Here is a 26,920-nt window from a genome sequence, read left to right as displayed (position 1 = left end):
TGCTGCAGAGGACTCGAAGGAAGAGTTTTAAATTGGACGTTTTCTGACTGGACCCTGGTGCAGACGGCTCAATGGCTCTGTCTCCTCGCTGTGAGTGCTCATTTATCTGAAACACATCACCTGACTGTTTTTACTCCACCCACAGGTGGAGTCACAGGTCTGACAAGGATGGACAAGCAGAGGATGTGTCCTTTTTTTCATACAAACATTGAGGACCGAGACGCTCTGACACTGAGCCGAGCATCTCAGAGACTGAAGACTGCTGACAGAATCAGTGTGTGCGTGGGCCTCTAATTGGTCTCTGTGACATCAGAGGTGCTGCATTGTCTGCATACTGATTGGCTGTGAGGCCCACCCTGCAGAGAGGCACAGAAGAAGAGTCAGTAAACTATTGGACTGCATTCTTATATAGCGCTTTTCTACTCTCCCGGAGTACTCAAAGCGCTGTATACATCATTCACCCATTCACACCCACTCCCTTCTATACCTAAGTGCAATCTCAGCTTCACACACGTTCACACTCCGATGAGAGCAACTTGGGGTTAGCACCTTGCCCAAGGATACTTGGCATGAAGACTGGGGAAGCCAAGGATCGAACCACCGCAGATCAGTTACTGACTTCCAGTCAGTATCTGATCTCAGGTGGTAGCTTAATCTACCACCTGAGCCACAGCCACCCTGCTACACACAGGACGCTGCTTGTGATGTCACAGTGCAGTTAGTGGCTGCTCTTTGAGCGCAGCGAGGGTCCATGCAGGGTCAGCAGCACACGCTGATGTTCAGCGGTGTTCGCCGACACGATATTCCATCATAACCTGAAATATCGGCAGATATCATTCTCTGTCAGATGGCCTCAGGGACACAGTCGTGTAGCTTTCACAGCAGATCACCACGAGAAAGTAATGACACACGTTTGACTCACACATGGCAGCCACTAATTAACAGCTAGCACCCAATCTCAAGTCAATGTTTGACCCCGCCCACAAATGACTTTTAAGCCATTCAGTTCACAGTGGCTTTGGTATTTAAGGTATCTCTGAAACAGGAGAGTAAAGAGGTAAAAAATCCTTTATATCACAGATGAATTCAGGTCAAAGCTGTGCCTGTGTTCAGTCTGAATCACTGCAAACCTCAGCATGTGTTCACCATCAAACCGATGACAGCCGAGCGGTTAACGGCAGGTCAGAGAGACGAGCCTCTGAGCGGCACAGTGGTCACCTACATTTCAAACACTGGCATGTCTTCACAGCGATCTTCATCGTTCAGCAGCTGGTCTCACAAAGACTTCACACTCTGCTCGGGTTCGGGGGTTTTGTCTGAGGATCTGATCAGTTTTCTCTGACAGAGGAATCTGACCCTGAGTACCCAGCATGCCTCAGGCAAGCAGCTCTTCACATTTCAACCATCAAACCAACCACGCTGTGGCTCACGGTCACTGCGCTCCAAGATTATTCTCGTCTGCAGAGAGAGGGACAAAATTACAGCCGACTGACAGCCCATAATTTCATCTGCAGTAGAGAAGCAGCCAAACTGTGTGGGCTCGTCTGAATGCTTTGGTCACGGCAGCCAGCAATTATCCAGCTTCAAGGAAATGTCAGTGAGACGGAGAGGTGCCGCTCACAGACCCACAGTGTTCCCGCATCACTGAACCAGCACGCCGACACTGCTATGCTCAGCGGTCACTTGGTTTGTGAAGCTGAGCGCTGACGTGAAGCCCGATCAGAGCCGAGAGCAGCGTGCCCAACGTTTCCTCCGCTTCCTTAGCTGATCCGCAGCAGTCACACTGGACCTGTGGCAAGCTGCTGCAGCTCACCTGTAGCCTGCTCAGGTCAGAACATGGAGTCAGCTTTCAAACACCTGAACCCCCTCATAAACTCAGAGCTGTGCACTGCAGCAGGTAACTTCAGGGATAACTAAATCACCATGGCAACAGATGCTTCAATCTACCCTGCTCCAGTTATTTCCAGATTAACTCCACTGACCAATCAGATCTCCAGGAAATAGCATCTTCATACCTGTAGGACAGGTGAGTGTGGAGGACAGGTGGGTGTGGAGGACAGGTGGGTGTGGGGGACAGGTGGGTACGAAGGACGGGTGAGTGTGGAGGACAGGTGGGTCCAGTGGACAGGTGGGTGTGGCGGACAGGTGTGTGTGGAGGACAGTTGGGTAAGGAGGACGGGTGAGTGTGGTGGACAGGTGGGTAAGGGGGACGGGTGAGTGTGGAGGACAGGTGGGTGTGGTGGACAGGTGGGTGTGGTGTACAGTTGCGTGTGGGGGACAGGTGGGTGTGGAGGACAGGTGGGTGTGGGGACAGGTGGGTGTGGTGGACAGGTGGGTGTGGGGGACAGGTGGGTGTGGAGGACAGGTGAGTTTTGTGGACACGTGGGTGTGGAGTAACAGCACTGAAGGGAAAGTGGAGACCTGCTGTGTCCAACACTGCAGCGCTTAGGGTTAAAGGTCATCATCACTGCAGGTGAGCCACAGACAGGAAGTGAGCAGTGAAAACAGCTGAGGGTCGGCAGGTGTGTGACCACCCTGAAGCTGACTGTAAGGACACCTGATCTATCTGGGCTCAGACTCGAACCCTTCGCATCCAACGTGTTCAGACTCCGTTTGTTTCGCTGAAACAGTCCAATCAGAGCAGAGCTGCTGAGGACCCTGCATCAGATATCAGACCTGTGTGGGCGAGTCCACGGCAGCACGCGCTGCACATCAATTCATGAAAACTGGAGCATAAATCGCTCTGAAATCATCGGATGTGATGCAGCCTCACATCCAGACGCCGTTATCTGACCGCACCGCCTCATTCTTGGCTCATGCCCCTTTGGGGCATGTCAGTTCTGAACACTGCTCTAACCTGAATCAAACAGTTAAAAAAAACTCTCCAAAGGTCAAAGGTGGCCTGGACCCTGGCCTCAGGTGTGCTGTTGGCGATTGCTGATTTACTGTTCCTGCCGTGTTTTCCCTCCATTAGCTGGCGGTTACACGTTTCATCACAGGACATAATCCAGGATTTCCCGACCTGAACACTGACTTGTGCGTGGGCTCTTTGCAGACGGTATCAGGGTCACACGGCCTCAGATTAAGGACCCCTACCGACTCTGGTCTGCAGATTATCTGCCGTGGTCATCCCGCACACAGGTGGCATCCTGCTCTCAATCCGCCCTCATGCAGATATCCAGCTGCAGGAGAAAACATCTGTCCTCTGATTGCTTTTTTCTAAGACTGATTAACGGAGAGAAAGCCTCTGCTGCAATCCTCCACCTTTCCCAGGACTTTGGACCAAATCTGGAAATGTGTTCTGACTGGAAGCGGCTGCTTTAATTCCTCCTCTGAGCGTGTGCGCATGAGCAGATACGAGCAGGCCCTCGGTGGCGTCGCCATCAAGCAGCGGTCTGATGTGACCTGAGAATGTGTTCTACGCACAGAGAAGGAAATGAAGGAATCTGTCCAGGTTCACGTCACATTGCTCGGCTGACCAACGCTGAAATCGTCAGCCTGCCTCCTTCAGCACTCGAACAAGGAAAAGATCCAGGAAGAGCATCCAAACATCAAAGCCAAATCTACCTTTGAGCACCTGTTCCACATCAGAGGAGCCGACAGGTTGTTTCTCACCAAACAGGGTCAAACCCGAACCTCACCTGTCTGTTAAAACATGAAAACCTGCAGTCTAAGAGCAAAGTTTCAGGTCAACATCAGTCCAGGTTTTAGGTGATTCTGTCCCATAAAGCTTTAGAGGAATCCATCAATGAAAAACTGCATGAAGATCCATTATTGGAGTGATCAGTGTATCTATTAAACCTTTCTTATTGAGCAGTTTTCACATGTTACCACTTTATATTGACAGTGTCATTTTAAAGGGCCTCCTTGGCTCCTCTGACAGCCTGTGATGAACTCACATTTTCCACTAAAGTCCCAAAGATGTGATATATATGTTCCCAGTATCATCGGTGAATCACGCCTGCTACAACAGCTCTACCAACTTGACACTGGCTCAGGTGCTCCCCTACCAGACTGACTCTGAATGGACCACTGAGATCTTTGCTGTTACTTCCATCAACTTCCTCTCATGACTCTGACTGCCACGTCTCTGTCTCATAATGCATTAAGCTGGGTCACAAGCAATTTATGTATATTAGCAGGTAAGCTAACATTAGCCAAAGAAAACTTTTATATAATAAAATTCCTCAGATACCATCATCAGTGATCCGTGTTCCTGGAGTCAGAGTCTGACTTTAATGTTTGCATTTCATCATTTAATGTGTCAGACTGCAGAGTCTGTGTGTGTGTGTGTGTGTGTGTGTGTGTGTGTGTGTGTGTGTGTGTGTGTGTTGGGGAGGAAAAGGTCTGGGATCTAAGGCAGGAATGCATCAAGGGCATGGAAACAACACTTCCCCCACACGCGCACTCACACTACAGAGTGTGGGTGCAATAAGTGGGAAAGACCTCCGACATGCACACATGTGACCCACAGCAACTCATTTGAATAATAGCAGAGCCAGTGAGAATTGATGAGTGAGACTGATCATGGAAACAGAATCACTGAATGACACTGATGAAAATCTTCATCCACGCTGTGTCGTTTGTTCAGGTCCGATTATTGCGGCTCAGCAGGAGGAGGGTTTTGGCCGGGTGTTCAGCTCGTGCTTCAGAGGAAGGCTTGGGTCAGATGTAGCTTTGAGTATGAGCTGATGACTCTGCTGAGCTTCCAGGCTTTCAGACACAGTTTAAAGATGCTGTCCTTTAAATAAGGTCACACGGTCTGCAGAGGTGAGCCTTCTGCCTGGACTCAGCGTCACTGCAACTCTGGACACGCCTTCAGTTGTCTGAGTCCTGAAATCTGTGTTTGAAGCAGATTTCCATCACATGTTTGGGTCCGTCTCCAGCCGCGAGCTGCTTCCATATAAATAAAGTTAAATTGAAAAGTTTGTTCCAGCAGCGCTCTCAAACATTTGGAGAGCGGTGTTTGACTGTTTCACATGTAAAGACAAGTTCTCTCATTAAATCGTCACTGTGGACTTTCTTCATCACACGCGGTCATGACATCCTCCGCAAGGCCTGGAAGTGATGTCATCAGAAACAAACAGCACTAAGATAACAAACGGGAAGCCTGAACTAACAGATGAATGTAAGGCAGGCGTTAATTAACACGCTGTTAATTGAAAACAAGGTTTGTAATGGCGACATTAGCAGCATAAACAGCTCTTCTTCCTCCTGCCGATGAATAATGCACCATCAGTTGTTCCTATTAGTGATTCTTCTCATCTGGAGTTAATTTCATTATGTAAATGAGCTGCAGGCCTCGTCGAACCTCCACTTTGATCCATCCTAATTGTCCCAATCATCAAAGAGCGAGTCGCCGCTCGCTGGGAATAAATCCACACTCCTCCTCCTCCTCTTCTTCTTCTTCTGCTCTCCTGGAATCAAATGCAAATACTGCGAGGTGATTAAAATTTGATGTGTCTCGGTATGTTCAGCTGGATGCATATTCATCTCTGAGAGCGAGGGAAGAGGGAATTAACGGAGCTGAGATAAAAGAGGCAGAGAGGCTGATCTCAGATCTGTGTTTGAGCAGGACTTTTTCTGCTCAGCAGCTGTTTCCAGGTTTTATGAAAGAAAAGTAGTCTCTGTGCAGTTCCTATGTTTGATTCAGCTGCTTCGAGGTGTTTGCAGGTGAGTTCACACGCTCAACGAGAGCACTCAGCACATCTGGCATAGCGTCAGTCAGATGTTGGCCCTCTGAAACATCTGCATTGTATTTTTATTGAACCCTAACAACACAAAGGAACAGAGGAGTCGTCTCTGTGCAGGCTGCTGTCTTTGGCTCCTGTGGTGTCAGGTATCTTTTCCAGGTGTTTCCAGGTGTTTTTCTGAATCCTAACAACAGACAGTAAATGAGGCTCCGTGCTCACTGTGTTTGTTTCTCGTGGTGTCAGATGTCTTTTCTAGCTGAACGTCAGACTCTCCGGGGGGAACGTTGCCCCAATTTCCTAATCTGATTTTGATGCAGCTCGTCTGTGTGAAAGCCCTCGCTTTAATTTCACCGTTTGTGACTGAACTGACGCAGAAAGAAGGAGAAACAGCAGAAGAAAAGAAGGTGTTTCATCGGGGGAACAGAGTGGAGACCCCCACAGACACGTTTCATGTTTATTTACACATTTCATTTTCAGGATGTGTTTGTTTGTCTGTGAGTGGAAACCTCGTATCTGCTCAGTGAGAAAACAACAAGAACTGCCTCTTTTTCCTGGATGGCAGTAAGGTTGGAAAACCTCCGCGGAGTCATGAAGCATGAAATACATGTTGTTGTTGTTTTTAGCTGCGTGAAACAAATATTGAAAATGAACACAAACAGAGGGGACTCTTTGTGAAGAGCAGCAGTGAAGATAAGAAAGAGTAGAAGACGAGGGAAGTATTATGATGTCACATATAAGTACAGGCGATGTGGGGGAGGGGCTCTGAGGCATGTGAATAGAAATATGCTTCTTTGTCAAAAGTTTGTGGACAGCTGGCTATTACTTGCATGTTAATAATATAGGATTTGCTCACACAGTGTCTGCATATTTTCTCCGTTTAGACATTAACAGTTATTCCCCCAAAAGTTGATCCTGTTCATCTGGACTGAGAAACGTTTCTTCAGTCTCAGCTGACTGCAGGTTTCCAACCTTATAAACAGCACACCTGCACAATGACTGAAACTAGCACCACTGAATGAACAATGGGCTGGGAGCTCAGTTTATGACCATTAATATGCAAATTGTTATGATCATTGATCAATGGTCATGAGTACCACAGTTCACAGAGAGTTGGGGAATGGCTCCCATTGGGAGCTGTTACAGACATGGGAGTGATTATTCTCAGCTGCCTTACTTATTTCTCATCGAGTAAGTTCCGCTTCACCGCGGAGTCAATCAGTGCTTTAAGAGAGAGGCCATCTGTACTGAAACGTAGAAGGAGCTGCGTCCTAGGGAGGGTTTCAAAGCCTGGGAAAACACTCAATGATAAGAAATAGACAGGCTAAGCAACAGACTTGCCCTCACCATGACAACAACACATTATAATACATGAAAGAAATGAAGAAGAAGTCTACGTCCTCAGATATTTCTGATCATATGAACAAACGTATGTAGACACTAGCATCTTATCTCCTCATATTAATTTCAGTGTTAAATGCTGACCGAGGTCAGCAGCATCTTTCTCCCTCACATAATCAGATTTTCCCATCATGCCCCGTTTGTTTTGTCTCTTGATGACATCATCAGGTGAACGGAGGCAGCAGATTGTTTTTTTACCTTTTAAGTCGGGCATTAGTATAAAAATGAAAGCCTCTTACAGCCTGAAATGAAAATCCTCTGAGTGTTTAAGCTGCGGCCAACAGACTGTGTTCAGGTATCAGTTCAGTTTCAGCCCCACGGGCCAACATGATGATGGTGATGATGATGATGATGAAACATCCCCTCCTCCTCCTCCTCCTGTTTGGACACACAGCTTCTTGGCAGACTCACTAATTAATTAAAGAGATGAATATTTGTGTGGTGTGGGGGCGGAGCGGGCGCTGCAGGCGTGCGGATGTGTGGACGCAGATAAACCCGATTCTTTATCCACTCGGACAAATAGATGAAATGTATCAGAGAGCAGGTCTGTGGATGCAGAGGTGAGCTCACGTAGAGCAGCTTAAAGCATGAAATCCGCTCTGAGTGGGAGCACTCTGCGGCATGTGGAGGTATAAATAGTGCTCGCAGTGGAAGTGGACCGCGGGGCGGCGCGGCGGTGGCATTAGAAGCGTATTAAGTGCAGTGGAAGCAGATAAGCTCCAACAGATGTGTTTGGGTGTTGACATTGTTTGTATTGCAATCTGATAGATCAAAATGTTTCACTCCACTAATAGGCTTTTATTTTGTACATTTTGGATTTACGAGCCACCCCCCCGATGTAAAGCTGCTGTTAAAGGAGCGGGCAAACACGTTAGCTTGGAATTCACGATAAAAGGTTGTTTTTAGCTTTCTCCACAGTCAGACTTCAAACTTCATGTCCAAATTAGGAGTCCAGAGGAAACATGAAACTGCTGAAAACTGCTCCTCACAACCGTCGGCCTCCTCCTGCAGGAAAAGATAAATGAACGTGGAGCACCTCCTCCTCGTCCTCCTCACCGAACACGACAGCAGCACATCCGGCCTCACTCATGTGCCGCTTATCTCACAGGAATGACACCCAGCACGCCACCGTTATCTCCCTCAGAGCGCTAACAGACCCAAACCACAGAAACCATCTGTCCACACGGGAGCTTCTTCTCCATACAAACTACAACTCCCAGCAGCCCTCTGACAGGGATCACATGAGGCAGCGTTACTGGGCCAAACAAGGAGAGGAGAGGACGGAGAGCACGGAGAGCACAGGCCTCCAGACCAGCTACAGCACTCAGCAGTCCATTACTCCATCATTTAATGCACCAATCAGCAGCTGCGTTTGTGTCTAACACGCCCACTTATGGTGATAAATTTGTCACACAGCTGACGTCTCAGCTCTCATTTTGCTGTGCAAAACTTCAGCATCAACACCTCCTCAGCTGACATGTTCATTCTTCTTCATGTAAAAATGAAGAAGAATGACATGGTGGCGCTGTCACTTGGTGTTCGCTCTCTCTGCGGTAGAGTATCACTTCCTGTTCCTGCTCAAACACAGTGGTGGGTTTTTTTTTTTTTTTGAGTAGCTTATCTGCTTAGCAATTTAATTAAAAACTTTTAAATACATTCCTTTTTTATAGTATAATCTTCATGTGCTTCATCCGAAGCACACTTTCTGTGTAGTCACTACCTAACTTATAGCCAAAGTATTCACTCACTGTCTCTGTACTGTTTCGCTAGCTTAGCTTAGCTCATAGCCGACTCGTTATCACCAGGGCCTCTTCACCTGTCCCTCCTGCACTTTCCTGCTCATTGTGTCAGATGTTTAGCTACTCCTCGGCCTCCTTTAGCAGTAATGATACCTGTAACAAATGTAGCATATTTGCAGCTCTGGAGGCCAGGATTACTGAATTGGAGACTCGGCTTCGCGCCCTTCATTCACCCGTAGCTAGCCAGGCCCCTGTAGCTGGTGCAGCCAAAGATAGCGCAGGCCCCGCTAGCTGTTCCCCGGCAGACCCCAAGCAACTGGGGAAAGAGGGCGGCTGGGTGACGGTGAGGAGGAAGCATAGTCTTAAACAGAAGCTCCAGGTACACCACCAACCTGTTCATGTGTCTAACCATTTCTCCCCACTCGGCGACACACCCGCCGGGGGTCAAACTCTGGTAATTGGTGATTCTGTTCTCAGACATGTGAAGCTAGAGACACCAGCAACCATAGTCAATTGTCTTCCAGGGGCCAGAGCAGGCGACATTGAAGGAAATTTAAAACTGCTGGCTAAGGGTAAACGTAAATACAGTAAGATCATAATTCACGTCGGCAGTAATGACACCCGGTACCACAGGCCTTCAAGGTGGCTGTAGTTAAACCTTTGCTTAAAAAGCATCTCTAGACCCAGCAGTCTTAGCTAATTATAGGCCAATCTCCAACCTTCCTTTCATATCAAACATCCTTGAAAGAGTAGTTGTCAAACAGCTAACAGATCATCTGCAGAGGAATGGCTTATTTGAAGAGTTTCAGTCAGGTTTCAGAGCTCATCACAGCACAGAAACAGCTTTAGTGAAGGTTACAAATGATCTTCTTATGGCCTCTGACAGTGGACTCGTCTCTGTGCTTGTCCTGCTAGACCTCAGTGCTGCATTCGATACTGTTGACCATAATATCCTATTAGAGCGATTAGAACATGCTGTAGGTATTACAGGTACTGCACTGCAGTGGTTTGTATCATATCTATCTAATAGACTCCAATTTGTACATGTAAATGGAGAGTCCTCTTCAGACACTAAGGTCAATTATGGTGTTCCACAGGGTTCAGTGCTAGGACCAATTCTATTTACATTATACATGCTTCCCCTAGGCAACATCATTAGAAGACATAGCATAAATTTTCACTGCTATGCAGATGACACGCAGCTCTATCTATCCATGAAGCCAGGTAACACACACCAATTAGTTAAACTGCAGGAATGTCTTAAAGACATAAAGACCTGGATGGCCGCTAGCTTTCTGCTTCTTAATTCAGATCAAACTGAGGTTATTGTACTCGGCCCTGAAAATCTTAGAAATATGGTATCTAACCAGATTCTTACTCTGGATGGCATTACCTTGGCCTCCAGTAATGCTGTGAGGAACCTTGGAGTCATTTTTGACCAGGACATGTCCTTCAATGCACATATTAAACAAATATGTAAGACTGCTTTCTTCCATTTGCGCAACATCTCTAAAATTAGAAATATCCTGTCTTAGAGTGATGCTGAAAAACTAGTTCATGCATTTATTACTTCCAGGCTGGACTACTGTAATTCTTTATTATCAGGAAGTCCTAAAAACTCCCTGAAAAGCCTTCAGCTGATCCAAAATGCTGCAGCAAGAGTACTGACAGGGACTAGAAAGAGAGAGCATATTTCTCCTGTTTTGGCTTCCCTTCATTGGCTTCCTGTTAAATCCAGAATTGAATTCAAAATCCTGCTCCTCACATACAAGGTCTTAAATAATCAGGCCCCATCTTATCTTAATGACCTTGTAGTACCATATCACCCTATTAGAGCACTTCGCTCTCACACTGCAGGCCTACTTGTTGTTCCTAGAGTATTTAAAAGTAGAATGGGAGGCAGAGCCTTCAGTTTTCAGGCCCCTCTTCTGTGGAACCAGCTTCCAGTTTGGATTCGGGAGATAGACACTATCTCTACTTTCAAGATTAGGCTTCAAACTTTCCTTTTTGCTAAAGCATATAGTTAGGGCTGGACCAGGTGACCCTGAATCCTCCCTTAGTTATGCTGCAATAGACGTAGGCTGCCGGGGATTCCCATGATGCATTGAGTTTTTCCTTTCCAGTCACCTTTCTCATTCACTATGTGTTAATAGACCTCTCTGCATTGAATCATATCTGTTATTAATCTTTCTCTCTCTTCCACAGCATGTCTTTATCAGTGATGGGAATAACGGCGTTACAATAACTCAAATCAAATCAAATCAAATCAAATCACTTTTATTGTCATGTCACATGTGCAGGTACACTGGTACAGTACATGCGAGTGAAATTCTTGTGTGCGAGCTTCACAAGCAACAGAGTTGTGCAAAAATACAATAACGTAAAACAAGCAAAATATAAGAATGGCTAAATCTGAAAGTAATAAATATATGTACAATATATAAGAGTATATGCATTACTGGATGTGTATACTAAATATGTTTTTCTACCTGTGTGTGTGTATGTATACATACAGTATTTTACAAATTAAATAGAGTAAACAATAAAATAAAATATATAAAATATACAGAGGTTGGTAGTTGGACATGTGCAAAACAGTGGCATTAATGTACAGTATGGAGTGCATAATGTTGAAGTTCAAGTAGTGAAGGTGAGGTGTCTATGACGTGTTCAGCAGTCTGATGGCCTGGTGGAAAAAGCTGTCTCTCAGTCTGCTGGTTCGGTACCGGATACTGCAGAACCTCCTTCCTGATGGAAGTAGTCTGAACAGTTTATGGCTGGGGTGACTGGAGTCCTTGATGATCCTCCCCGCTTTCCTCAGGCACCGCTTCCTGTAGATGTCTTGGAGGGAGGGAAGCTCACCTCCAATTATCCGTTCAGAGCACCGCACTACTCTCTGGAGAGCTTTGCGGTAACTGCGTAACTAATGGCATTACTTTTTTCAGTAACGAGTAATCTAACTAATTACTATTCCTATCGTTACAATGCCGTTACCGTTACTAACAAGAAAATGCGGTCCGTTACTATTTTTCAACAAACAGATGGTTGAAGCTATGTTCAGCTTACCGCATCTTATATCAGCTGCACGGAAGTAGCTGTAAGTAATCTGGGCGCTACAGCTTTAAGCAGCTGCGCGCTCCCGCGGACGGCAAACAGTTTCTAGCAGATGATCAGTTTTTGGCACAACACCTGGAGCTAAGGGGGCAAAACAGTCGCATGAGTGCTGCTGTTTGACTGAGGAAGAATAAAGCAGTCGTGGTAAGCCAATCACATGACCACTTAAAGATGCCAAAGCAACAAGGTGACATATACCAGTTTATAAATTGTTTTGATAGGCCACGTAAAACCAGAGTCATGATAAACAATATATACACGGCGTTTTTTTCCTGAATACTTTCGGCACGTTTAGTGTCTAAGGACAGCGCTGGCAAGCACTCTCTGCTTATGACCAAAAAACAGCCCATTTGTGTTGGTGGAAAAATGTACCATGTCAACCAATCAAAAAATGATATGGCAACATGGTTGTTTAGGAAGAGGGGGAAGTTTTAGGAGTGAAGGTGAGAGAGAGAGAGAGAGAGAGAGAGAGAGCGAGAGAGAGCGAGAGAGAGAGAGAGCGAGTTTTGAGATGTAAGAGATTTGTGACGTTTAGCTTGTTTGGAGTGTGTAGTTAATGTGTTGTCTTGTGTAGTTAGTGTGTAGTGTTGTGGATAGTTTTGTGTTGTGTGTCAGAACAATGAGGCGACTGCTGAATGAAAACAGGAGCAGTGATACACCTGCTGCTGTCAGACCTGCAGGTATCAGGCTGTGATGTTCTCCTTTATAGTGGACAGAAATATTTGCAGTGTCACAAATAATTTGTGTGGCATCTTATTGAATGCAGAACAGCTGATTGTTATGTAAATAGTTTGAAATGGTTATAAAAAAAAAGGGTAAAAGGTAAATGGCTGCAAATAAACTTTGTTGTTTGCAAAACTTGTGCATATGATTTTAAAATTGACAATTTATATTTGCATTTAAAGTTATGAAACATGATTCAATAATGTTTGTGGTTGTTACAGTAAAAAATATAACTATTTCTACTCAGATTTTATGTTTTTTGTCGGACTTTAGATCAATTGTGTTAATACAGTATGTCAACATGAAAACATAACTGTAAATTCAGACACGTGAGGTTGTGCTGAAAAGAATGATACCAAACAAGGCAAATAAACAGTTTTTAAAGGTGAAATGTAGACGGAAAATCAAAAGTAGTTAAAAATGGCCAATTATACCCTGGACCCCAGAGGTTTAAATGTTTTTTTAAAGTAACGCAATAGTTACTTTTCAAGTAATTAATTACTTTTAGAATCTTGTAACTCAGTTACTAACTCAGTTACTTTTTTGAAGAAGTAACTAGTAACTATAATTAATTACTTTTTCAAAGTAACTTGCCCAACGCTGGTCTTTATCCTGTCTTCCTTCTCTCACTACAACCACTCACAGCAGATGGCCCCGCCCCTCCCTGAGCCTGGTTCTGCCGGAGGTTTCTTCCTGTTAAAAGGGAGTTTTTCCTTCCCACTGTCACCAAAGTGCTTGCTCATAGGGGGTCATATGATTGTTGGGTTTTTCTCTGTATCTGTTGTCAAAGGAGTTTGCAAAGAAAAGCGTCTGGACTTCTTTAAGTTGCTTGAAGACGTTTCACCTCTCATCCGAGAAGCTTCTTCAGTTCTAAGGTCAAATGGCCGAGAGTTTTCACACCTTGGCTCATGTGATTAGAGGATCACCAGGGGGTCCTTTGTCCCTCTTTGGGGGGATACTCCCACTGGGTTTAAATCTGGGACTCTCGGCCATTTGACCTTAGAACTGAAGAAGCTTCTCGGATGAGAGGTGAAACGTCTTCAAGCAACTTAAAGAAGTCCAGACGCTTTTCTTTGCAAACTCCTTTGACTACGATGACCTGGATGACTGAGAACCTTCACAGACACTCTGTATCTGTTATTATAGAGTATACTGTACAATATAAAGCGCCTTGAGGCGACTTTTGTTGTGATTTGGCGCTATATAAATAAAATTGAATTGAATTGAATTGAATTCAAATGTTTCAGCATCAGCTGACTTGCTCGTCAGCTTTCATCACATAAATGATCTTTCTCCAAAAGCTTCTACTGAGACTTCAGCTGTCATGGTGCGTGCTGTGTGGTAGGTAGGACCCAAATGCATGACTCTCAGACAGAAAAATTAAACTCATATCGCAGCTTTATTTGCTGGAAAAACTAAAACATGAAATACAGGGAGTGCAGAATTATTAGGCAAATGAGTATTTTGTCCACATCATCCTCTTCATGCATGTTGTCTTACTCCAAGCTGTATAGGCTCGAAAGCCTACTACCAATTAAGCATATTAGGTGATGTGCATCTCTGTAATGAGAAGGGGTGTGGTCTAATGACATCAACACCCTATATCAGGTGTGCATAATTATTAGGCAACTTCCTTTCCTTTGGCAAAATGGGTCAAAAGAAGGACTTGACAGGCTCAGAAAAGTCAAAAATAGTGAGATATCTTGCAGAGGGATGCAGCAGTCTTAAAATTGCAAAGCTTCTGAAGCGTGATCATCGAACAATCAAGCGTTTCATTCAAAATAGTCAACAGGGTCGCAAGAAGCGTGTGGAAAAACCAAGGCGCAAAATAACTGCCCATGAACTGAGAAAAGTCAAGCGTGCAGCTGCCAAGATGCCACTTGCCACCAGTTTGGCCATATTTCAGAGCTGCAACATCACTGGAGTGCCCAAAAGCACAAGGTGTGCAATACTCAGTTCAGTTCAGTTCAGTTCATTTTTATTTCAAACATGTGCCTTCACAATCATTTCCAAATATCATTTCATTATTTGTTTGAAAAGGAGTAGGCAGAAGTAATTACTTATTTGTCCCTACCCCCTCAAGTTTTACCTCTCATTCTTTTAATTTTCTTTTAGTCTTAAATTAAACAAACAACATATGAAACAAAAGTACAGCAAAACAAAACAAAACATACATAAATCAAAAAAAAGAAATTAGCAAGCCCCACCACAGTATAGTTTCTTTTATATGAAAAATACAGAATGTGTATATTTGCATATTCATAAGTTATGGAAAAACAAACAAACCCAAAAAAAAAACCAACAACCAAGAACCACAATACCATTACCAGCAACATTACCGTCCTGGGTTAACCCCGTTTTCTTCATTCTTATACTTATTTAAAATTTGTTTTTTATATTTTACTTTAAACTGGCTTACGTTTTTACTTTCTTTTATTTCTTCTGTTAGACTGTTCCATAATTTAACTCCTGCAATTGAGAGAGACATAGTTCTTAAAGTTGTTCTAGCACTTTGTATTTTTAAATTCCATTTCCCTCTTAAGTTATACCCACCTTCTCTTTCTATGAACAATTTACAGATTTCTTTTGGAAGCAATTTATTTCTTACTTTATACATTATTTGCGCTGTTTTAAACTCCACCAAGTCTTTGAATTTAATAGCTTGCATTTTGACAAAGAGTGCATTTGTATGGTCCCTGTACCCCACATTATTTATTAATCTAATGGCCCTTTTCTGTATTATAGTTATTGTTTGTGTATTACCTTTGTATGTGTTTCCCCAAACCTCTACACAGTAGCTCATATATGGCAGTAGTAAAGCACAGTATAATATGTGCAGTGCTTTCTGATCCAACATATGCTTTGCTTTCCCCAGGACGGCAATGCCCCGTGCCATTTTCCCCCGAACATAAGTAATGTGTGGCTTCCAGCAGAGCTTGTGGTCAATGATCACACCAAGAAATTTTATTTCATTTACTCTTTCTAAATATACATTGTCAACACATATTTCTATTTTGATGTTTTTCTTTTGTTTTCCAAACAACATAAATTTGGTTTTATCTAGATTCAATGATAATTTATTTATATCAAACCACTTCTTTAATATTGTTAATTCCTGTGTGATCATCTCCAAAACCTGTGGCAATTCCACCCCTGAACACAGTATATTTGTGTCATCAGCAAATATTACAAACTTTAAAATCTCCGATACTCTGCAAATATCATTTAAGTACATAATAAACATTTTTGGACCCAATACTGAACCTTGAGGTACTCCACAAGCTATATCCATCAGATTAGATTTATATTCATTTATTTGTACATATTGTTGCCTATTCCCTACATAGCTTTTAAACCATTCCAAAACCACTCCCCTAAACCCATACTTTTCCAGTTTTTTTAATAAAATTTCATGATTAACAGTATCAAACGCCTTCTTTAAATCTAAGAAAATGCCGAGTGCATACCTCTTATTATCCATACATTCCGTTATCTTTTCCATTAAATCTATCAGTGCTAAAGCTGTTGATCTGTTACTTCTGAACCCATACTGACTATCTGTCAGTAATTCATATTTTTCCACAAAACTGTCAAATCTTTTTATGAAAAGTTTTTCCAGTATCTTAGAGAACTGGGAGAGTATTGACACTGGTCTATAGTTTGTAAAATGATGCCTTTCACCGGTTTTGTAAATGGGAATAACTTTAGCAACTTTCATTTTTTGTGGAAAAACCCCTTTTTGAAACGACAAGTTGAATATGTATTTTAATGGTTTTACAATCCCATCAATAACTGTCTTTACTGTTACCATATCAATATCATTCCAGTCTGTACTGGTTTTGTTCTTAAGTCCTCTAACTATGTCATAAATCTCTTTCTCTTCCACTGCTCTTAAAAACATTGAGCTACTATTCCTTTCAATATTTTCCCCAGTGTCCCTTTCTATTCCATCAACCTTTATTTCTTCTGCCAGTTTTGGCCCTATGTTTACGAAGAATTCATTAAAGCCATTTACTATCTCTTCCATGTTATTAATACTTCTTGTCCCTTCTATAAAGTACCCAGGGTAATCATTATTCCTTGATTCATTTTTGATTATACTGTTTAATACATTCCATATATCTCTTGTGTTATCTTTATTGTGTTCTAACCTTTTAATGAAATACTCTCTTTTACAGGATCTCATTATATTAGTTAATTTATTTTTGTAAGTTTTATACTTCCTTTCAGTTTCTATTGTTCTCTTTTTTATGAATTCTCGATATAGGGTATTCTTTTTTTTGCTGGCATTTTGTAGTCCTTTGGTCATCCATGGTCTTCCTGCATAGTTGTGTTTCCTATTGATTTCAATTACTGGGCAGTTTTTATCAAGTAATGTGTTAAATGTTCTTAAAAATCCTTCGTAAGCTTTATTAACTTCTGTTTGTTCATATACAATATTCCAATCTTGCTTTAAAAGTTCATTTCTAAGACAGTTTAATGTTTTCTCTGTTCTTATTCTTTTGTAAATAATCTTGTGTCCATCGCTGTTGACTTTATAATGGCAATTATAAGATGCAAAGACTGGTAAGTGGTCACTTATATCATTGATTAACAACCCACTTTTTATATTTCCTTCTATTATATTTGTAAATATATTATCTAATAGAGTTGCACAATGAGATGTTATTCTGGTCGGTCTTGTTATCAGTGGAAATAAACCCATGCTGTACATGGAATCAATAAATTCTTCTGTGCTCTTATTATGATTTGGATTCAATAAGTCAATATTAAAGTCCCCACAAATAAACATTCTTTTCTGATTTATATTTGTAAATAATACTCAGAGACATGACCAAGATAAGAAAGGCTGAAAGACGACCACCACTGAACAAGACACACAAGCTGAAACGTCAAGACTGGGCCAAGAAATATCTCAAGACTGATTTTTCTAAGGTTTTATGGACTGATGAAATGAGAGTGAGTCTTGATGGGCCAGATGGATGGGCCCGTGGCTGGATTGGTAAAGGGCAGAGAGCTCCAGTCCCACTCAGACGCCAGCAAGGTGGAGGTGGAGTACTGGTTTGGGCTGGTATCATCAAAGATGAGCTTGTGGGGCCTTTTCGGGTTGAGGATGGAGTCAAGCTCAACTCCCAGTCCTACTGCCAGTTTCTGGAAGACACCTTCTTCAAGCAGTGGTACAGGAAGAAGTCTGCATCCTTCAAGAAAAACATGATTTTCATGCAGGACAATGCTCCATCACACGCGTCCAAGTACTCCACAGCGTGGCTGGCAAGAAAGGGTATAAAAGAAGGAAAAACTAATGACATGGCCTCCTTGTTCACCTGATCTGAACCCCATTGAGAACCTGTGGTCCATCATCAAATGTGAGATTTACAAGGAGGGAAAACAGTACACCTCTCTGAACAGTGTCTGGGAGGCTGTGGTTGCTGCTGCACGCAATGTTGATGGTGAACAGATCAAAACACTGACAGAATCCATGGATGGCAGGCTTTTGAGTGTCCTTGCAAAGAAAGGTGGCTATATTGGTCGCTGACTTGTTTTTGTTTTGTTTTTGAATGTCAGAAATGTATATTTGTGAATGTGGAGATGTTATATTGGTTTCACTGGTAAAAATAAATAATTGAAATGGGTGCCACGGTGGTTAGCACTGTTGCCGCACAGCAAGAAGGTCCTGAGTTCAATTCCACCATCAGGCCAGGGTCTTTCTGTGTGGAGTTTGCATGTTCTCCCCGTGTTTGCGTGGGTTCCCGCCGGGTACTCCGGCTTCCTCCCACCGTCCAAAGACATGCAGCTTGTGGGGATAGGTTAATTGGATAATCCAAATTGTCACTAGGTGTGAATGTGCGAGTGAATGTGAGTGTGAATGGTTGTCTGTCCTTGTGTGTTGGCCCTGCGACAGACTGGCGACCTGTCCAGGGTGTACCCCGCCTCTCGCCCTATGATAGCTGGGGTAGGCTCCAGCGCCCCCCGCGACCCTGAAAAGGATAAGCGGAAGCAAATGAATGGATGGGTATATATTTGTTTTTTGTTAAGTTGCCTAATAATTATGCACAGTAATAGTCACCTGCACACACAGATATCCCCCTAAAATAGCTAAAACTAAAAACAAACTAAAAACTACTTCCAAAAACATTCAGCTTTGATATTAATGAGTTTTTTTGGTTTCATTGAGAACATGGTTGTTGTTCAATAATAAAATTATTCCTCAAAAATACAACTTGCCTAATAATTCTCCACTCCCTGTACAAGAAAAGTCAAGTTAGAAACTCAAAGCACAAAGCTCAAACTAGAAAACAAAACCAGGAACAGAGACAGAAACAAAGGACTTAAATACACAAGCAGGACAACAAGATGATGGGGAACAGGTGGGACAAATTAGACCTAATGAGATGAGGGGAAGCAAAATCAGACACCCCGCACACAGGACAGGGTCTATCAAAAAAAAAAAAACAGGAAATGCACGACAGACACAGAACAAAGCACACAAGACACGGAGACTAAAAGAGGAGAATAAGAAAACAGAACTACCATATTTACCGCACTATAAGGTGCACTTAAAATCCTTTAATTTTCTCAAAAAATCGACAGTGCGCCTTATAATCCGGTGCACCTAATGTATGAATTCTGGTTGTGCTTACTGACCTTAATAAATAATAATAATAATGCATTTTATTTAAGAAAGCACCTTTGAAACACTCAAGGACACTGTACACAAGCAATAACAACAACAAACATAACAATTTACAAAATAATAAGGATAAAATGTTGAGCAAATAAATAAAATAAATTAAAGTAGCAGGATGGAAAGACTTATGTGGAATAGGCTAATGTGAACAGGTGAGTTCTAAGTCTGGACTTAAAAAGAGGGAGGGAAGTGATGTTTCTTATCTCAGGAGGAAGGAGTTCCAAAGACGGGGCTGGCCGGGGGGAAGGGACAGAAAGAGAAAGAGACGAGGAGGATCTGAGACACCGAGAAGGAATGGTGATCTGAACCAGGTCTGAGAGGTATGAAGGTGAGAGATGATGGATAGCCTTGAATGTGTACAAGTATTCAAGTATCTTGAAATTGGTGCAGTATTTAACCAGAAGCGGCGCCAGCTTGAGATGGACTTGAAGATTAAACATCATTCGATGTGTTTTCTGCTGTTCATGGCTGCATCTTCGACTCCGTTCACAAAGCTGCTGATTCATTTCACACACACACAATGTTTATAGCTGAGCTGCAGAGGAAAGCCCCACAGAGCCGCCCCGGCCTCCTGACACCAGCCTTCACCTCTACAGACAGAGGTCAAAGTTCAGGCCGCTCAGCAGCGTGTCACACAGCTTCACTTTCTCCTGTCAGATAAACAGGACAGAAGTAACTTCTCACAGCATTACTGCAGTTAAAAAGTAAATGTTGCCCGATGTTGACTGACTGTGACTGAACGCATCTGCTCATGTTGGTCTGTCAGACTCTCGGCTGTGTGTTAACTCATTATTCTGATATTACGCTTTTTGTTCTTCAGTCGCCTTCTGATTGGTCACATGTTGTAGACTCCGACTGTTTCAGAGCCATGCTCTTGAACCCTGAGTGGATTTATTGATAACAACCTTTGTTAAATGATGAACTGGGTTCATAGTGCATGGCCCTGTAAAACAGATTACTGCTCTCTGAGTTTCTGGTCTAAGAATTGCTGGTCTCTGTTTCTGGTCTTTGAGTTGTTGGTCTCTGAGTTGCTGGTCTCTGAGTTTCTGGTCTCTGGGTTTCTGGTCTCTGAGTTTCTGGTCTCTGAGTTTCTGGTCTGAGAGTTTCTGGTCTCTGGGTTTCTGGTCTCTGAATTGCTGGTCTCTAAATTTCTGGTCTCTGGGTTTCTGGTCTCTGAGCTTTGGGTCTTTCAGCTTCTGGTCTCTAAATTTCTGGTGTCTGAATTGCTGGTCTCTGGGTTTCTGGTCTCTGAATTGCTGGTCTCTAAATTTCTGGTCTCTGGGTTTCTGGTCTCTGAGCTTCGGGTCTTTCAGTTTCTGGTCTCTAAATTTCTGGTCTCTGAATTGCTGGTCTCTGGGTTTCTGGTCTCTGAATTGCTGGTCTCTAAATTTCTGGTCTCTGGGTTTCTGGTCTCTGAGTTTTGGGTCTTTAAGTTTCTGGTCTCTGAGTTTCTGGTGTCTGAATTTCTGGTCTCTGAATTGCTGGTCTCTAAATTTCTGGTCTCTAAATTGCTGGTCTCAGGGTTTCTGGTCTCTAAATTTCAGGTGTCTGAGTTGCTGGTTTGTGAATTGCTGGTCTCTGAGTTTCTGGTCTCTGAATTGCTGGTCTCTGAGTTTCGGGTCTCTGAGTTTCTGGTCTCTGATTTTCTGGTCTCTGAGGTTTCTGGTCTCTGAATTGCTTGTCTCTAAATTTCTGGTCTCTAAATTTCAGGTCTCTGAGTTTCTGGTTTGTGAATTGCTGGTCTCTGAGTTTCGGGTCTCTGAGTTTCTGGTCTCTGAATTGCTGGTCTTTAAGTTTCTGGTCTCTGAGTTTCTGGTGTCTGAATTTCTGGTCTCTGAATTGCTGGTCTCTAAATTTCTGGTCTCTAAATTGCTGGTCTCAGGGTTTCTGGTCTCTAAATTTCAGGTGTCTGAGTTGCTGGTTTGTGAATTGCTGGTCTCTGAGTTTCTGGTCTCTGAGTTTCTGGTGTCTGAATTTCTGGTCTCTGAATTGCTGGTCTCTAAATTTCTGGTCTCTAAATTGCTGGTCTCAGGGTTTCTGGTCTCTAAATTTCAGGTGTCTGAGTTGCTGGTTTGTGAATTGCTGGTCTCTGAGTTTCTGGTCTCTGAATTGCTGGTCTCTAAATTTCTGGTCTCTAAATTTCAGGTCTCTGAGTTTCTGGTTTGTGAATTGCTGGTCTCTGAGTTTCTGGTCTCTGAATTGCTGGTCTCTAAATTTCTGGTCTCTGGGTTTCTGGTCTCTGAGCTTCGGGTCTTTGAGTTTCTGGTCTCTGAATTGCTGGTCTCTGGGTTTCTGCTCTCTAAGTTTCGGGTCTTTCAGTTTCTGGTCTCTGAGTTTCTGGTGACTGAATTGCTGGTCTCTAAATTTCTGGTCTCTGGGTTTCTGGTCTCTGAGCTTCGGGTCTTTGAGTTTCTGGTCTCTGAGTTTCTGGTGTCTGAATTGCTGGTCTCTGAGTTTCTGGTCTCTGAGTTTCTGGTCTCTGAGTTTCTGGTCTCTGGGTTTCTGGTCTCTGAGTTTCTGGTCTCTGAATTGCTGGTCTCTGAGTTTCTGGTCTCTGGGTTTCTGGTCTCTGAGTTTCTGGACTCTGAATTGCTGGTCTCGAAGTTTCCGGTCTCTGGGTTTCTGGTCTCTGAGTTTCTGGTCTCTGAATTGCTGGTCTCTGTTTCTGGTCTCTGAGTTGCTGGTCTCTGAGTTTCTGGTCTCTGGGTTTCTGGTCTCTGAGTCGCTGGTCTCTGAATTGCTGGTGTCTGAGTTGTTGGTCTCTGATTTTCTGGACTCTAAGGTTTCTGGTGTCTGAATTGCTGGTCTCTATATTACTGGTCTCTGAGTTTCTGGTCTCTTAGTTTCTGGTCTCTGGGTTTCTGGTCTCTGAGTTTCGGGTCTTTCAGTTTCTGGTCTCTGGGTTTCTGGTCTCTGAATTGCTGGTCTCTGAGTTGCTGGTCTCTGAATTGCTGGTGTCTGAATTGCTGGTCTCTATATTACTGGTCTCTGAGTTTCTGGTCTCTTAGTTTCTGGTCTCTGAATTGCTGGTCTCTGGGTTTCTGGTCTCTGAGTTTCGGGTCTTGGAGTTTCTGGTCTCTGGGTTTCTGGTCTCTGAGTTTCGGGTCTTTCAGTTTCTGGTGTCTGGGTTTTTGGTCTCTGAGTTTCTGGTCTCTGAATTGCTGGTCTCTGAGTTTCTGGTCTGTGAATTGCTGTCTCTGAGTTTCTGGTCTCTGAATTGCTGGTCTCTGAGTTTCTGGTGTCTGGGTTTCTGGTCTCTGAGTTTCTGGTCTGTGAATTGCTGGCCTCAAAGTTTCTGGTCTTTGGGTTTCTGGTCTTAGTACTGAGGTTACTGGTCTGATTATTGGAGAAAACAATCAGGAGTTTCGTGATCATCACAGGTCAAACTTCTGCTTCACAGCAGGTTGGTGTTTTTTTGTCCGTGTGTGTGTGTGTGTGTGTGTGTGTTTGTGTGTTTGTGTGTGTGTGTGTAGTGTCTGTGTGTGTGTGTGTGTGTGTGTGTGTGTGTGTGTGTGTTTGTGTGTGTGTGTGTGTAGTGTCTGTGTGTGTGTGTTTGTGTGTGTGTGTGTGTGTGTGTGTGTGTGTGTGTATTATCCTGCCTCACATTTGGAAGGTGGAGCTCCTGAACGATGTTAATCTCTTCCTCTAATTAAGTGAAGCAACCAAGTGCACAGACTGCGGCTGGATGGAAACGAGCTGCTCCTCCTCCTCCTTCTCCTCTCCGGCACCCTAATGAGCCTCATTTCATCAAATCTGTTCCAGTTGTTTCCTGTTCATGTACCTGTCAGCGCTCCTTCACCAACACTGACTATGATGATGAAGAGCATCAAGCAACAGCTGTCAGAGCAGCATTCATCCATGTCACACTCTTCATCAGTATGAAGATACGTTCCTTCCTGTCATCGTGGTGTTTCACTGCCTCCTTCTGTTTCAGAGCGTCTGTCCATCAGCTGCACCACTTCCTTTTTCCTGTACCAACCATCAAACCGCAGCAGAGTCTGTAAGGATGGCAAGGTTTATCTACACAGAGCTGTTACAAAACACACACACAGAAACACACACACACAGAAACACACACACACACACACACACAGAAACACACACACACACATAGAAACACACATGTGCGGGTTTGCTATCCTCTTGGGGACATCCCATTGACATAATGCTTTCCCTAGCCACTTACCCTAACCCTAACCATCAAAAATGAATGCCTAACCCTGACCCTGACCCTTACCCTAAACCTAACCATAACCTAATTGTAACCCTGACACTAAAACCACATTTTGAGTGTGAAAATTGCTTTCAACCCCGTGGGGACCTGGACTTGGGTCCCCAAGGTGCAGAAAGTCCCCACCAGTATAGTAAATGTCAGGTTGCGGTCTCCACCAGGATAGTGGAAACCCGTACACACACACACACACACACACACACACCTACACACACAGAAACACACACACACACACAAAATTACACACACACACAAACACACATAGAAACACACACACACGCACACACACACTGTAAAAATGTAACACATTATTCTGATGTACTGTACGATGTTGTCAGTGTAAAGATTTGTCCGGGTCATGAACACAGGCAGTTTTTACTTCAACTCAAAACTTTGTGTTTGCAGGACAGATAACAAACATGCTTCATAGCGCAGAAATACTTTAACGGCTAAAGGTGAAGATAAAGCCGGGACAGGGGGAGCTTGTGATGAACTCTGATTGATGACAGCGTCAGATTGGACATCCTGGGTTTTCTGTGTTAAGAGGAAAATCCGGAGCCAATCAGGAGGAGTAGAGCCAGTACTCCTTCACACTATCTGACCAGGATACCTCCTGGGTGGGGCCCAGCTGGGATGAGATCTGTGAGCAGGTTATGTCTTCAGTTTGTTTGGAACAGTGTGGTGTCCCAAAGAAGAGCTGGAGGAGGCTTGATGGAGGTCTGGATAAATCGACTGATGGATGAATCTGAATCTTTGTTTCTGAGGCCTGATGTTTGTGCAGGAAGAAGAACCATGAATACAGACTAACATGAACCACTAATGACATAAAGAGATACAATAAACTTGTCAGGAAAACATGCACACTTCCTCAGTTTGACCAGCTTTCATTTTCAGGACATGCTGTCAGCCTGCTGAAGTGACCTCGGGCACCACAGTAAAACCTCTAAACTAAACTGTCCATGTTCCTTTTAAAATTCTCTTTAAAGCAGATTTAATATAAAAAACATATCCAGGTGCTCAGAGACGACGCTGCCTCCTTCCTCTTTTCTTACATCAGGAGCCATTGTGTGCTTTTCTTTAAGTAGCTTTGCTGCAGGATAACAGATCTGACACTCGCCTTTATCTGATGGAAACCATAGACCACACTCGTGTGTATGTGTGTGTGTGTGGATAATCTCCCAGCAGACAGAGACAAATACCAACAGCAGACCAAGGCCTGTGCTAATGAACAGATTCCTACATGTAAATATGTGTGTGTGCTTCCTCTCTGATTCGCTGGCTTTGATGTGGGGGAGGAGGCCTCGGGGCTCCTCAGTAACACAGAGGAGAAGGAGGAGGAGGAGGAAGAGGGGTATACTAAAACAAAAAGGCAGGAGGCTCTGAGACATTACATAAGCACTTAGCTGCATGAATATTCCTCAAATACCTGGCATTAGAGACCTAATCTGCTTACAGAGACATTATGGGATGCACTCTGCTGCTGTGACAGGTGTCTCTGCATTAGGATGAAGATTATCAGACCGCACTCATCTTCAGAGAGATGCATGAGCTGAGCTGAGCTGAGCTGAGATCTCAATCCACATCTGAGATCCACAAACATATGATAAACAATACGACACCGCAAACACACACACACTTTACAACCTAAGAATACGTTTGCAGTAAAATATGAAATAAAAACATTCAGATGCAAATTTCAACATTAGTTTAAACCACCCGATTTATCCTGACACACAAAATCACTCAGTCACTGTAAAAATACACATACATCAATACAGCAGTTAAAAATACTATAAAAATACTGCACACCACACCTGCATCATTTTATATGCGTGTGCAGATCGCCACAGGATAAATATAAATACACAAAAACAGGTGAAACTGTGAAATCAGAGATGATCTGAAGGAAAATGTTCAGAACATAAACATGGAGTCAAACATTTGGAACAAGGTTAGTCTCCAAATTTATTCAACCTTACATGAAAGCTGCAGTAAAAGCTAACGTCACAGAGAGTAAGGAAAGCTTTGTTTAAACCTGGAGACTGATGTTTAAGTATCAGTCCAAATATCCCAGAGTGTGGGCATCAAACTACAAACCGAACCAGAAGATAAGATCAAATGAAATGAGTCAAAACACTGTCATTATGCAAAAATACAATCCACCCAGGCGTTAGCATGTTAGCATAGAAGAGCAGCATTAGCAAACGTCCAGCGTCCTGCCATGGTCACGATTCAAATTCAAACGAGTGAATAATGAGGAACTCGTCCTACAGCTGCTTTATGTGTAATACTTTCTGTTGAAGTATCTAGTACTGCATTTTGTACTGACATGTGTGCATTTATTGCTTCATGTGTGCTTCAGTGACCCTGATGGATGGTCTGGCTTTGCAGGGTTATCCACGCCGCTGTCGTGCAGGCCTCGCTGCCCCCCCCTTGGGAGCTGCGGTGAGGATGAGGGCCCCTCAGTGTGTCGGGAACAAGACGAACAGGGCGGCATTGATGGTCTCAGCCCAAACGACAGCACATCTGGACGACCCTCAACAAGCAGCTCAGTGTGACAGGATCCTGTGCCGCTTTATGAAATCAAACGCACATTCATAACCCGGCACTCCTTTCACTCCCACGAGGATCAAATCTTTATCTGTTTGCTGCTGAAAAACACATTTGTCTGTCCTCTGGATGCGTCTGTGCACCCCTGGGCAGCAAGAGGATGACAACGAGGACGCTGTGTGAGCCGCAGAGCTGCAGGCACGGTACAGTTCACTGAGGAAGGATTCACGGCACGAGTAAGCTCAGCTGAAACACTGCAGGATTCATTGGGCACCTCCGCATCCCTGCAGCAGCTCAGCCAGGGCTGATCAATCACTCACCGAGGGGCTGATCACTCATTCACCGAGGGGCTGATCACACAGATCAATCACTCAGAGGCTGATCGATCACTCACCGAGGGGCTGATCACACCGATCAATCACTCAGAGGCTGATCGATCACTCACCGAGGGGCTGATCACACAGATCAATCACTCAGAGGCTGATCGATCACTCACCGAGGGGCTGATCACACCGATCAATCACTCAGAGGCTGATCAATCACTCACCGAGGGGCTGATCACACTGATCAATCACTCAGAGGCTGATCAATCACTCACTGAGGGGGTGATCACACTGATCAATCACTCAGAGGCTGATCAATCACTCACCAAGGGGCTGATCACACAGATCAATCACTTATAGGCTGATCAATCACTCACCGAGGGGGTGATCACACAGATCAATCACTCATAGGCTGATCAATCACTCACCGAGGGGCTGATCAGACCAATCAATCACTCAGA

At 43.7% G+C, this 26,920-nt stretch overlaps 1 pseudogene; it reads right to left on the bottom strand.

Moving 5' to 3' along the window:
• Nucleotides 1–1,672: 1,672 nt before the first annotated feature.
• Nucleotides 1,673–22,730, bottom strand: LOC112844093 (trichohyalin-like; annotated as a pseudogene).
• Between the last annotated feature and the right edge of the window lie 4,190 nt (nt 22,731–26,920).

The sequence above is a fragment of the Oreochromis niloticus genome, linkage group LG16 (assembly GCF_001858045.2).
Source record: "Oreochromis niloticus isolate F11D_XX linkage group LG16, O_niloticus_UMD_NMBU, whole genome shotgun sequence".
NCBI classification, from domain to species: Eukaryota; Metazoa; Chordata; class Actinopteri; order Cichliformes; family Cichlidae; genus Oreochromis; species Oreochromis niloticus.
The sequence above is the reverse complement of the archived record's forward strand: the minus strand, read 5'-3'. Positions and strand labels throughout refer to the sequence as shown.